Source organism: Dreissena polymorpha, chromosome 5 (genome assembly GCF_020536995.1).
Source record: "Dreissena polymorpha isolate Duluth1 chromosome 5, UMN_Dpol_1.0, whole genome shotgun sequence".
In the NCBI taxonomy this organism is placed as follows: domain Eukaryota; kingdom Metazoa; phylum Mollusca; class Bivalvia; order Myida; family Dreissenidae; genus Dreissena; species Dreissena polymorpha.
In genome coordinates this window covers 32,980,620-32,992,921 of record NC_068359.1, presented here as the reverse complement: position 1 = coordinate 32,992,921, position 12,302 = coordinate 32,980,620, and the positions used below count along the sequence as shown (strand labels likewise).

At 34.2% G+C, this 12,302-nt stretch overlaps 2 long non-coding RNA genes across 2 annotated transcripts; one reads left to right on the top strand and one right to left on the bottom strand.

Moving 5' to 3' along the window:
- The first annotated feature begins 5,522 nt into the window (after positions 1-5,522).
- LOC127832621 (uncharacterized) lies at positions 5,523-8,619 on the top strand. Its single transcript, XR_008026993.1, has 3 exons — positions 5,523-5,614; positions 6,423-6,569; positions 7,105-8,619. It is a non-coding gene; the product is annotated as an uncharacterized LOC127832621 (long non-coding RNA).
- A 426-nt stretch (positions 8,620-9,045) lies between these two features.
- On the bottom strand, positions 9,046-10,625 carry LOC127832622 (uncharacterized). The gene is made up of 2 exons (XR_008026994.1): positions 10,536-10,625; positions 9,046-9,600 (listed from the first exon to the last, which is right to left on the bottom strand). It is a non-coding gene; the product is annotated as an uncharacterized LOC127832622 (long non-coding RNA).
- Positions 10,626-12,302: the final 1,677 nt, after the last annotated feature.

Below are 12,302 nucleotides of genomic sequence, written 5' to 3'. Positions count from 1 at the left end.
TTAAAAACTATCTTTTGGGCTTCCATGGGGACAGTAGTTTGCTATTTAAATAATGACTAAAATGTCATTAAATAACAAAAGTATTAGTTGTTATGTTAGTATGTAGTATAGATGCGTAACGCAAGTGTATTTGTCGCATGTTTCGGTGTAGCTGTCTAACCAAGGTTTGACTGCTGTTATCCTTCATCAACAATTAATGAAACGTTTCTGAAATGTATCGACATAAGGACCGAATAAATACATTCTAGTTCTGCAAAGGCAAAATGAATAATAATGATAGGGATGTCGGCAGGATAGTAGGCCTTTTATAGCTCTTTCGTACCAACATAAAGCATGGAAAATGCTGTTTATTTACGTTATAATTAAGTCTTGGACATAAGGATTTGGTAAACTGAAATCCACGATTGACTGACGACAGTACCTGAGGTCTCACCTTGCTATGAGCCTTGATTTCTAAATATCTTAGTGTTCTAGTCATGGACGATACAATAGACATGAATTGACCACTTCTGAGGCCGCATATAATTTATATAAATATAGTGACCAGTTGATAATTTTAACACATTAAAGGAAATAGCAAAATCTCAATATAGCATGGCAGTAGAATCATAGTTGTGTGGTTATTTCCTTGCAAAATTGCCTAAATGGTGTTTATGTTTACGTAAAATGCCCACACTCAGCGAGAATACGCTCACTTATCGTGATGCAATTATCAAAATTGTTCATTTCTGACAGCACATAGTGTCGCAAAACCCAGTTTTAGTTATTTTAATGTATTGACGTCATTAGCATTTTAACATGTGTTGCAATCATAAAAATAATAATTGCCAGGTTCAAAACGCTATATAAAAGCTATCAGTTTGTAGTCAGAGTGTTGACTGGGAAAGCAATGTGGAATTTCAGATTTTCTTGCAGAAAAAAGAAGGAAAAGGTGAAACACGAACGATGAAAGTGGTAAAATATTTTATTTTGAACATTTGAATTATAAGACTTCAAAGCTATAGCGATAAAAGTGCTCATTTAAATTAAAACGGCTGATAATAATTGCTTTAAGTAACAATTTTGTTATTTACGGATGCACCCCGTGCAACCGTGTATGTCATAGGTTAACTATGGATTTTTTAAGAAGTTAATGTAAAATACTCGACTCTTCAAAGCCTTAGTAACTCTAATGATGCAAATAGTTAGCAAACACATTTTCGCTTTCATATCTGAGGGTCCAATGAATGATCAACACTAGATAAATAAATTCTAAAAATCAGATCAAATACGACGACCAATAATAGGCTGATTTTTTCTTGGAAACACATGTGCGGGTGTGTGCGTGTGTGTGCGTGCGTGTTTGTGGAGGGCAATCGGAACATCCTTAATTTAACTACCTGCTGGGAAGGCAACATTTTAAAGGTCGAATCGTGAAAACTCTTGACAGAAATTTGGGCGATTGTTGTTTCAACGGTATATTATTATTGTATGCTAAACATCTTGAACTTGTGTGGGTAATTTGAGGGCAACGATACACATCTGATTCGTTTGTATTATCAAGATGTATGTTTTTTGCATATATGTATTTGCAAACATAGAAACATTTTACCATCTGGTGGTCGCTTATTTCCGTACAGCACGTTTTATACTGGTATAATTTGTGGCAATTAAGGGACTTGTCAACAGATTGTATTAAGTTAAAAAACTTTCATTAAATGAATTCAAATAATTATGTGAACAAGTCCCTTAAAGCGATATGCTCGATTTTGTCAAATATTTATGAATTTATATAAAATGTGTAAAAAACTTATTATACATATATTTCAATATAAATTAAAATAAAAGTTAAGAAGGACATGTGTCGAAAAATGCGAAATAAGCCAGATATTTAATTCTGAAATCGAAAATTTCTGTACAGTCGAATTTGCTGGCATGTATATCATTCATGTACAATGTAAATCTAAATTTAGTTTTACGGATCAATTAAGTTTCCTGCAACGATATCTATTCATACGACACACGAACACTTACTCCGATACTAATACAAAGACGAATGCTTCGGTTATTGTAGGAAAATATCTTCGTCACAATCGGCTCGGGCGCTAATTTGTCTTTGCTGCATTTTATGAAATTCGTTTTCAATGTATAGTTTTTCTTGCCTATTGTGTGTTATTGTAACATATTTATCAATATATTACAATTTAACACATATACGAATTGTGCACAGTCGCTTTAAACTCAGCTTAATAATCGTTGAAGATTTGTACAATGTTGACGCCATAATATGACATTTGAAGCAACCTTGTTTAAACATTAGCTCAGGAATGAAAGCGTGAGCTCGTTTAGATCTTTCAAGTTTAATAAAACATGATTGAAATAATAACACTGATGTACTGCCCCTCCCGTACGAACATACGTTTCCACACGATAGTTAAGTAAGTCAATTACTTTACTTAAACGATTCCCAGCTGACATATTTTCAGTGGTATTTTCGTATCTTAAAAAGGAGATAGCCACGCACAAGGTATTTCCCTAAACCGTAGCGCCATTTGTTTTTCGTTCACCGTTTATCAATGCATACACGGTAAACTGGAATACAAACTTCATTTAGATTGTCAAACATTGATGTTCGTGCTATTAATATTAAAACGAAAAATTAAATACAACTATGTCTTGATTTTCGCGTTTCTTTTTTTTTTAAATTCAAAACGAATTGCAAACAGACGCATTATTCGCGGACCATTTACCCATGGCAAAACACATCGCATATGTTGTGCTATTGTGCCTGAATTGTATTGAAACGTGGGAACATCCTTTCATATTTGATTAACAAAGATAACATAATTGGCTGTCGCCGTATGTTCTTAAATTACTCTTATTTTGATATTTTGTTTGATTTGTATATTACTGCGTCGCGTCTCACGTATTTCATTTTACAAAATTATTTCTCTAATTGGCAGTGACGATGGTTGCCTTTGAAGTGTAGTTGATTTGTCACCACTTACATCGCAACGACTTTAATGTGATAATTGACTGCGCCTGTTTGAGTATTCTAGTTGTATGCTGGTAATGCTGGTAAAGGGCGTATCGAAAATTATATGAAGAGAAGCGATGGCAATGTACAATGTCAACTATTTGTAGGAAAATTAATATTATACAGTTTTGTTTGTTTTTATACTACCACAAAGAAGTTTAGGAGGGTATATAGGAGTGAACTTGTCTGTCGGTCAGTCTGTCGGTCGGTCCGTGTCCGCTCTCTAATTCAAGTAGTTTCCATCAGATCTTCACCAAACTTTGTCAGAAGTTGTATCTAGATGATGTCCATGCCAAGTTCGAACATGGGCCTTGCCGGATCAAAAACAAGGTCACGGGGTCACTTAGCCCGTTTTAAACATTTAGCATGTTGTCCGCTCTCTAATTCAAGTAGTTTTCATCCAATCTTCACCAAACTTGGTCAGAAGTTTTATGCAGATAATCTCTATGGCAAGTTTGAACTTGGGCTATGCCAGGCCAAAAACTAGGTCACGGGGCACTTAGTGCGTTTTTTAACAATCAGCATGGTGTCCGCTCTCTAATTTAAGTAGTTTTTATCCGGTCTTCACCAAATTTGGTCAAAAGTTTTATCTATGTGATCTTAAGGCCAAGTTCGAACAGGGGCCATGTCGGGTCAAAAACTAAGTCACGGGGTCACTTAGTGCGTTTTAAACATTGAGCATGGTGATCACTGATTTTTGTGAAGACAACAATCTGACTATTCTATTTCAATGCGGCATGTGGGGGTATTCGTAACGTCTGTGACAAAGCTCTAGTTGTTTTTGTTTCAATCAAATAAACAAGTGTTTAGTGGCAAGCATTCAAGTACAGTAATAGTTTTTCTTATATTTATCCGAATTAACTACGTAGAGTATTTACTATCAAATAAAACGCAAATCATCGGTCAGCGCGTCATACTCTAAATAATATGTAAAAATCATCCCCGGTTTGTTATTCATGTTATATCAATCCTTTACTGAGGCACACATGTATACTGTAAACACATGTGCGGACATATAACGTTGACTTCTCTAAAAGATATAATAGCAATCAACATGGACTCAATAATCGAATATAATCGAAACTCATGTAAGTTATGCATTGTCCACTTTTGCCATTGGCTTTCAACACAAACAGCAAAATCTGACTATTCTAAAGCAAACTTAACAAATAAATATAATTATTCAAATTCTGGGCTACGTACTAAATTTACTGTTTGGATGCTGGCGACCGTAAAAGTTTCAGTAAAAACTTAACATGGGTTTCATAGTAAAAGAAATATAAGTATTTAAGGTACACCATTGTGCTTTTGTGCGTTTTATGAAGTTTCATCTTGATACTTCATATGATTGTCAACATATGTCATGTACAAAAAAACTCGGCATGAATATTCACATAGGAAATAACTGTTTATTTATTAAATAAGAATTTATGGTTTCTATGCACTGACCTGCTCTTTATTGAGATCAACCTACTTATTACATACTCCAGATAATATTAAAGTAATAAGACTAAAGGGAAATAATTCTAAAATATTTTCACTAAAATAATGCTTTATGGCTGTTGTACTTTTCACATATCCTTAATGAGATATACATTAATAGGTCGTACGCCTTATAGTTTTCAAGATATGCTCGCGACAAAATTTCAACACAGAAATATTCAAAGGGCAATAACTGTACAAATATGGAAAGACGTGTTTTAGTTCTTTTGCACTGCACATTGCGTAATTGCGATCTATCTACGTATAAACGTTCAAGTAAATACCTCTTTTACTTTTCAAGATAGGCTCCGAACAACATTGAAGTACAAACATCATTACGGGCAAAAACTCTAAATGAATAGGAGCAAGCGTTATGATTCGTTCGCACTGCTCACCCTCTTAATAAGATATATCTACTTAACAAGTTTCGAGTTGATACATCTTTTAGTATTTAAGATATAAGGCATTTAGTCTCAAAGTATGGGAGCAATTATAAATTTATCAAAAATGTTATTACACACGTCCACAGTCGTTACAACTTAAGTTCCTGACTAGGTTTCGTTTACTGATCCGCGGTGGACTAATGCATTCTAGTCCGTACTTTAGACAAACTTAGGTTAGATATATTCAAAAATAAACTATTTTGTGTGAGATAATTACATAATGATAATAGTACATTGATACATATTATTTATAGTTTAACATAGTAAACATACACAGGCAAAATATCACGAAATGTAAATCTAATTGGAATATATGTTTAATCAATGATGTAATATTATCATTTGTACAAGGTATTTTGAACGTTTTCTAGCTTTGTTATACTTCGTCCGGTTTAGGGCCGCTTTAAGTGGGGAATACATTTAAATTACATATTACTTTCAGTTTATTTTCCTTACAAAAAACATAATATTCCCAAGGTAACTAGATTCAAATAATTTGTGATGAAAAGCAAACGTTCCATAACCATAATTTTCGGTAACTGTTTGTGGTGGTAAAACTAAAATGGCGAAAGGCACTCTACTTTACTAATTCACCGGGGATGAACAACTTTTGTCACGTGACCGCAAAAGTCAACGCCGGTTGCAGAAACAGATTGTAATCTTGTACATTAAGGTAAGTTTTGTTGTTTTTTCATATAATCAAAATTTCAGTTTTTAACAAGTGATAGCCTATGACACAGTATACTAAATAAACTTTTATTTGAAATGATTCCATTGCCTTTACTGTTTCCACTTTCCGAGAACACTTCGACACAAAATTCTGAAATGCATTGCAAACGCTGTTTGTTTATGTGGTGTTGATGATTTTCTTTCAACAATATTGGTTTAACGACTGAATTAGTATGATTTTACACTTCATTTTAATATATTTAATAAGATTCATGACAAAAATAGCGGTGCAAATTGAAAAATATCTTATTTTTTTGTTTTGTTTTGTTTTGCAAACGCAGGTTGGTATTTCTTGAGCAATAGGAAATGGCAAACACAGGTTGCGAGAATATTCAAAGGATAATGAAACGCACACTGTACACATTTTTGAAAGTCTTCTAAAATATGATATGGTTACAAATACGAAAATATTAACTATTCAACACAATATATGACTACGGAACTTCAATTGAGGACATTTAAACAGAGCGGAAATATGCTTATCAACACATTAAGTACTGTTACAAGTATATTGAACCACAACGTGCGTTGCCTCCTTTAAGCGGACCTCGAATGACGCTAAACGCGCCAAAACTCACGAAAATCCCGTGCATTAGTAAACACGCATGTTTATTGAACTGTGACGAAAAGAATAGCAGATAGTGTGTCACATCCAATCACTTGCGTTTCATATCTCTTTTGGTGTAGTCTTTAAAACTTTATAAAAACATTTTAGAAATATATTTTAACAAAAAGTAATTCTTTCATTACAGAAACATGACGCTCGTGTGTGAAATCTGTGGAAAGACATTTAAATCGAAGTGGGGGTTAAAGCTTCATGATAAGCGCCACAGAGGGACTGGACGATTCGCCTGTTGTGGAAAAACATTTTACACAAAACAGGCGTTCAACAGACACAGGTTTGTATTTTTTTTGTTTTTTGTACAATGCTAGGTTCTGTCGGTTTAAAAATCAAGATACAATTCAACATAGGTCATTGCATTCTGAGCGAAAGTATGTTTTTATAACCTAGTTGCAAAGCACTATTTAAAATGTTTTGAATGGTGTTTTCGAAAAAAGCCGGCTTTAAAACACTTAACACATTATTACTAGTGTGGTGCATATTGGTGTGCTCATTATAGTATTTAGTTTTTAACGACCATAATTGTCCAGATAAATTTCAATGCAAATTGTCACTGAACAATTGGAATTTACACCGTATAAATCCAGAATGTACGCGTTCCGATACTTCACGTATGTAATTGGACCCTTAAACATATTATTTAATGCGTATTTTGGATTTTGAAATGCGTAAATACGCGTTAACGCGCCTTATCTGGAGCGCTTCTGACGACCATCATTTTGTTAAGTTCCACATTGTTATGGATAATATTCTGTGTGTATTTTTCTGTATTGAATAATAATTCAACAGTTCCATTTGTTTTTGTTATATAGATGCAGCATTCATGGTGTTGAAAAGCCGTTCCCCTGTGAACAATGCGGCAAAAAGTTTTCAACCAAAGATGACCTGAATCGTCACGTCCGGAGGGAGGTTGCTGCAAAGCAATTTACCTGCTCAATTTGCAATGCAACGCTCCGGGAGAAAATTGACCTTCAGGCCCACCTTGCCACCCACAATGGAGAGAAAAACTTTGCTTGTGATATGTGTGAAAAGAGGTACAGGCACCGCAGTAGTCTATCAAAGCACAGATCTGCAAAGCACCGGGCCTAGTCATCTGTTGCATGACGATGATAAGACCAAGAATTATTTTTAATTCTTACCAATGTGCCGTGGTTATTTTCTTAATTATTGAAAATACAGACTGTCATACAATAATATATAGTATTACGCGTGTTTTTGCGTCTTAAACATTGTGTTTCATATCGTTTATCTTGTGTTGTTTTGTTTGATATTCCTGTTTTTAATAAGATTATTGTTGTAATATTTATCATTCTAATTTAAAATGATTATGATAATGGTTGATCTCATACAAATTATTGTGTTCATTATTGCTCATCTGTGATTACTGTTGATCTCAGCCCATGAATTGTGATTTATATTGATTATCTGTGATTATTGTTGATCTTATCAAAATAATTGTAATTTATGTTGATTATCTTTGAATTTTTTATCTTAACCTATTAATAGTGATTTATATTATCTGTGATTATTGTTGATCTTATCAAAATCATTGTGATTTATGTTGATTATCTGTGATTATTGTTGATCTCAACCGATTAATTGTGATTTATATAACCAGTGATTATTGTTGATCTTATCAAAATCATTGTAATTTATGTTGATTATCTGTGATTATTGTTGATCTTTTCGAAATCATTGTAATTTATGTTGATTATCTGTGATTATTGTTGATCTTTTCGAAATCATTGTAATTTATGTTGATTATCTGTGATTATTGTTGATCTTTTCAAAATCATTGTAATTTATGTTGATTATCTGTGATTATTGTTGATCTCACCATATCCGCTGGAATATACATTTGAGCCGCGCTCTGTGAAAAGGGGGTTTAATGCATGTGCGTAAAGTGCAGTCCACATAGGCTAATCAGGGACGGCACTTTCCGCTTTTATGATATGTTTTGTTAAAAGAAAGTCTCTTCTGAGCAAAAATCGAGTTTATCGGAAAGGTTTGTCCCTAATTAGCCTGTACGGAATGCACAGGCTAATATGTGACGACACCTTACGCACATGCATTAAACCCCCTTTTCACAGAGCGAGACTCATTTGTAATCTGCGATTTTTGTTTATCTATTTCGAATCAATATGATTAAAATATATTTTTGGTGAGTTAGCTTTTTGTCTCATTGGAATCATTGTGCGAATTGTCAACAATTACATGTAAATCTGTAATTCCTTCTCAAGTTGCACATAGGCCAGTTTAATGTTTTGCGTATAAGCTATTATTGCGATACGGGATATTCTTTGCAGCAATAAAACAATTAATCTGCATATGTTTGGTTCGTTTTGTTGTTAAAGACACTGATCTTGTTTGCGTTCAACCGCTGGGTTTTTCAATGTTTTTCACAGTATAGTTAGACTTATCTCGGTGAAGTGTACTTTGTCATGGATGTAGTATGCCTTCAGCTTTATTTTAAGTATTATCTCCAACAATCATATTGTAAGATTGTCAGGATTCTCACGTTACACATAAAGACATTATATTGTATGACCAATATGAAGACACTAGTGATTTGCAAGGCGCCCATGTAAAGGTCAATAGTTATTATTATATTTAAAGTTTCGGATCAAAAGATAATGGTATACACCTAAAATGAAAACTATGTCTTGCAGAATAAGAGGAATCGATTGTTTTATTTGCTTCATGATACCTCTCTCCTTATAGGTCCACATTATTTATCATTATGCAACTAAAAGAAAGATACCTTTTTTTTAATTAACAAGATACAAGATACATGGCATTTTTTAGAAACTGTAATTTTAAAACTTGAAACAAATAACAGCAAACAAAATAAAGTTAGATCCAATATGTCTGTTGTTGTTTCAAATCCCCCAAAAAGGTTGAATATACCGGTAGGCCTCGTTAAATGAAGCATCCCACAGCGTCAATATAGGCAGCATATTATACGGCCCCAATATTGGTAGCTCCTCAATGCATAAACATAGAAAGAGCAACACAAAATCAAATTCAGTAGCATTACACGGAATCAATATAGGTAACGTTGGTTAACGAATATCAAAAATGACAGCTGTCTTTTAAAGAACTACAAACTGTCGTATGATATTATGATTTCCTTTTACGGGTCAATGTCAATTCCCATTTTTGATGTTAGAAGCATTTTGCTGTCATTTCGTCTTGCCCTCTCCCATCGGACACCCAACGTTCCCTTCTGGAGAGCGTTTCTGCTTGTTGACACGGTGTCAAATTTTCGTTTAGGTTCCTTCCGTTTTGGAATGTCAAATTCGTGGTCCCTGAAACATGATATTTGTAGAGATGATTCTCACAGTTCTTCTATAAATTGTTCCCTCAATCTTCACAGCTGAGCAAAACATATGCATACAATTGTGTTCATTCAAATTGCATTCTTTAACTACCAAATCTTAATATTAAGATAATATTTAATATTAAATATATTTGGACAACTAACAAAACAGCATGAGAAAAATAACATTCCGACAAATTATTTTTCAATTCTTTTGAGATCTTCATTTTACAATACTCCGCTCCGAATCGCGATTTATTTTATGATGATAATGGCGATGAAGATGGAGATGATGATGATGAAGATGTTGATGATGATTTGATTTGAACAGTACATATCGAGTATCGCTTCGTGTGTCGTGTGTCGCGGTCTGAAATTAGACCGCGTTACACGAAATTCGGATAATATGGGCGATATTTGAATAATAAAATATCGCGCGTCGCCGCGACTGTCGCGCAAAATATCGTGTATCGCTTCGTGTGTCGTGTGTCGCCCTTGATGAAAGAAGGGCAAGAATATAGATTCCGTAATCTTAACCAACCTGCGTTTGCCATAATCCAGCTTCAGCAAACTGCGTTTGCTCAACCAACCCGCGTTTGTAAATTTTTGAAATAGCAAGAACTGCCCAAATTAAATATAACAACAACAACTTATATCGCAAATACAATAAATCATCAAAAATTAAGCATCGTGTGCTCTCATTTTTCTAGAAATATGATTTATTCGTGAATGGAAAGTAAAAAAATATAAAATCAAACTGCGTTTGCATCGAAAATCTAAAGTTTGTGTCGAAGTGTTCTTAAAAACTGCAAAGCTTCGAAACAAGTGCAATGCGTCTTAATATGCGAAAAGGTATGAAGCATGTCATAAGCTTTGTATTGTCCAGAAATTTTAACATATTCTCTATAAAAAGATGAAAATTACCTGACGGAGCGGGATTCCTGATGTAATTCAACAACCTGCGTTGACTTTTGTGGTCACGTGACAAAAGTTGTTCATCCCCGGTGTAATTAATTGGTTTCGGGATAGGTGGATTTGCGACAATGGAGAATATATTTATTTTTCCTGTGGCGCTTAAGTGTTTTACAATCTTATAGACGCTGTTCATATCAATAAAACTTTGATTACAACTTAAAATGTCACAATTTGAATAAAATAATCACGTATAATTGACCACGTATATTTCAAAGCTGAAAGGAATGATGCATGCGTTTCTGAATGAATCAGTTTAAAGTCAGCTGTATTTCATGGCATTTATTATCTTAGGGGATATCTATGGTATGTTGGTAAAACATACTGTGGGCAAACAAGGCAAAAACACATGTATGTAACACCTTTTAACGAATGTAAACACTCATACCATTTAATTAGTTAATAGGAACGATAACAGGTTTAAGGAATGCTCTTTTTGTAAATGCACATGTCCGTGTTCCCGATATCTTATAAGGGCTTCTACGCATGTATCAGGCAATTTTAAAATACCAAATACCCGTTTCCGATTTGGAGCAAGTTGCAAACTAGGCTTACGTATAGGCTATGATTATATTCTATGATTTTTATAATGTTTATGTGGGGGTGCGTGCGTTCGAGCGCGCGATTGCGTAGGTGTGTGTGTGTGAGCGTGCGTGAGCGTGTGTGTTTGCGTGCGTGCGCGCGCGATCGTGCGTGTGTATGTATGCGTAGGTGCATGTGTGTGTTTCGCATTTGAAAACGATAAATAGTAAGATAATTGTAATGTAAAAATGTGTATGTTTTACGAGTTGTTTTTTTTAGCTAGGATAAGGTTACATTTCGTTTTATAATCTTACGGTCTGTAGAACAAAATAACAGTTCATCCAATCGTTTATTGACATGAATACAATCGCATTGCAAAACACTCGGTCGATAATTAAACATTAGACCGTCTTTCAAAACCAGTAGTAGTAGTAGTAGTAGTAGTAGTAGTAGTAGTAGTAGTAGTAGTAGTAGTAGTAGTAGTAGTAGTAGTATGTTTTTCAAATTGTAAACAATTTGAATAAAATAATCACGTATAATTGACCACGTATATTTCAAAGCTGAAAGGAATGATGCATGCGTTTCTGAATGAATCAGTTTAAAGTCAGCTGTATTTCATGGCATTTATTATCTTAGGGGATATCTATGGTATGTTGGTAAAACATACTGTGGGCAAACAAGGCAAAAACACATGTATGTAACACCTTTTAACGAATGTAAACACTCATACCATTTAATTAGTTAATAGGAACGATAACAGGTTTAAGGAATGCTCTTTTTGTAAATGCACATGTCCGTGTTCCCGATATCTTATAAGGGCTTCTACGCATGTATCAGGCAATTTTAAAATACCAAATACCCGTTTCCGATTTGGAGCAAGTTGCAAACTAGGCTTACGTATAGGCTATGATTATATTCTATGATTTTTATAATGTTTATGTGGGGGTGCGTGCGTTCGAGCGCGCGATTGCGTAGGTGTGTGTGTGTGAGCGTGCGTGAGCGTGTGTGTTTGCGTGCGTGCGCGCGCGATCGTGCGTGTGTATGTATGCGTAGGTGCATGTGTGTGTTTCGCATTTGAAAACGATAAATAGTAAGATAATTGTAATGTAAAAATGTGTATGTTTTACGAGTTGTTTTTTTTAGCTAGGATAAGGTTACATTTCGTTTTATAATCTTACGGTCTGTAGAACAAAATAA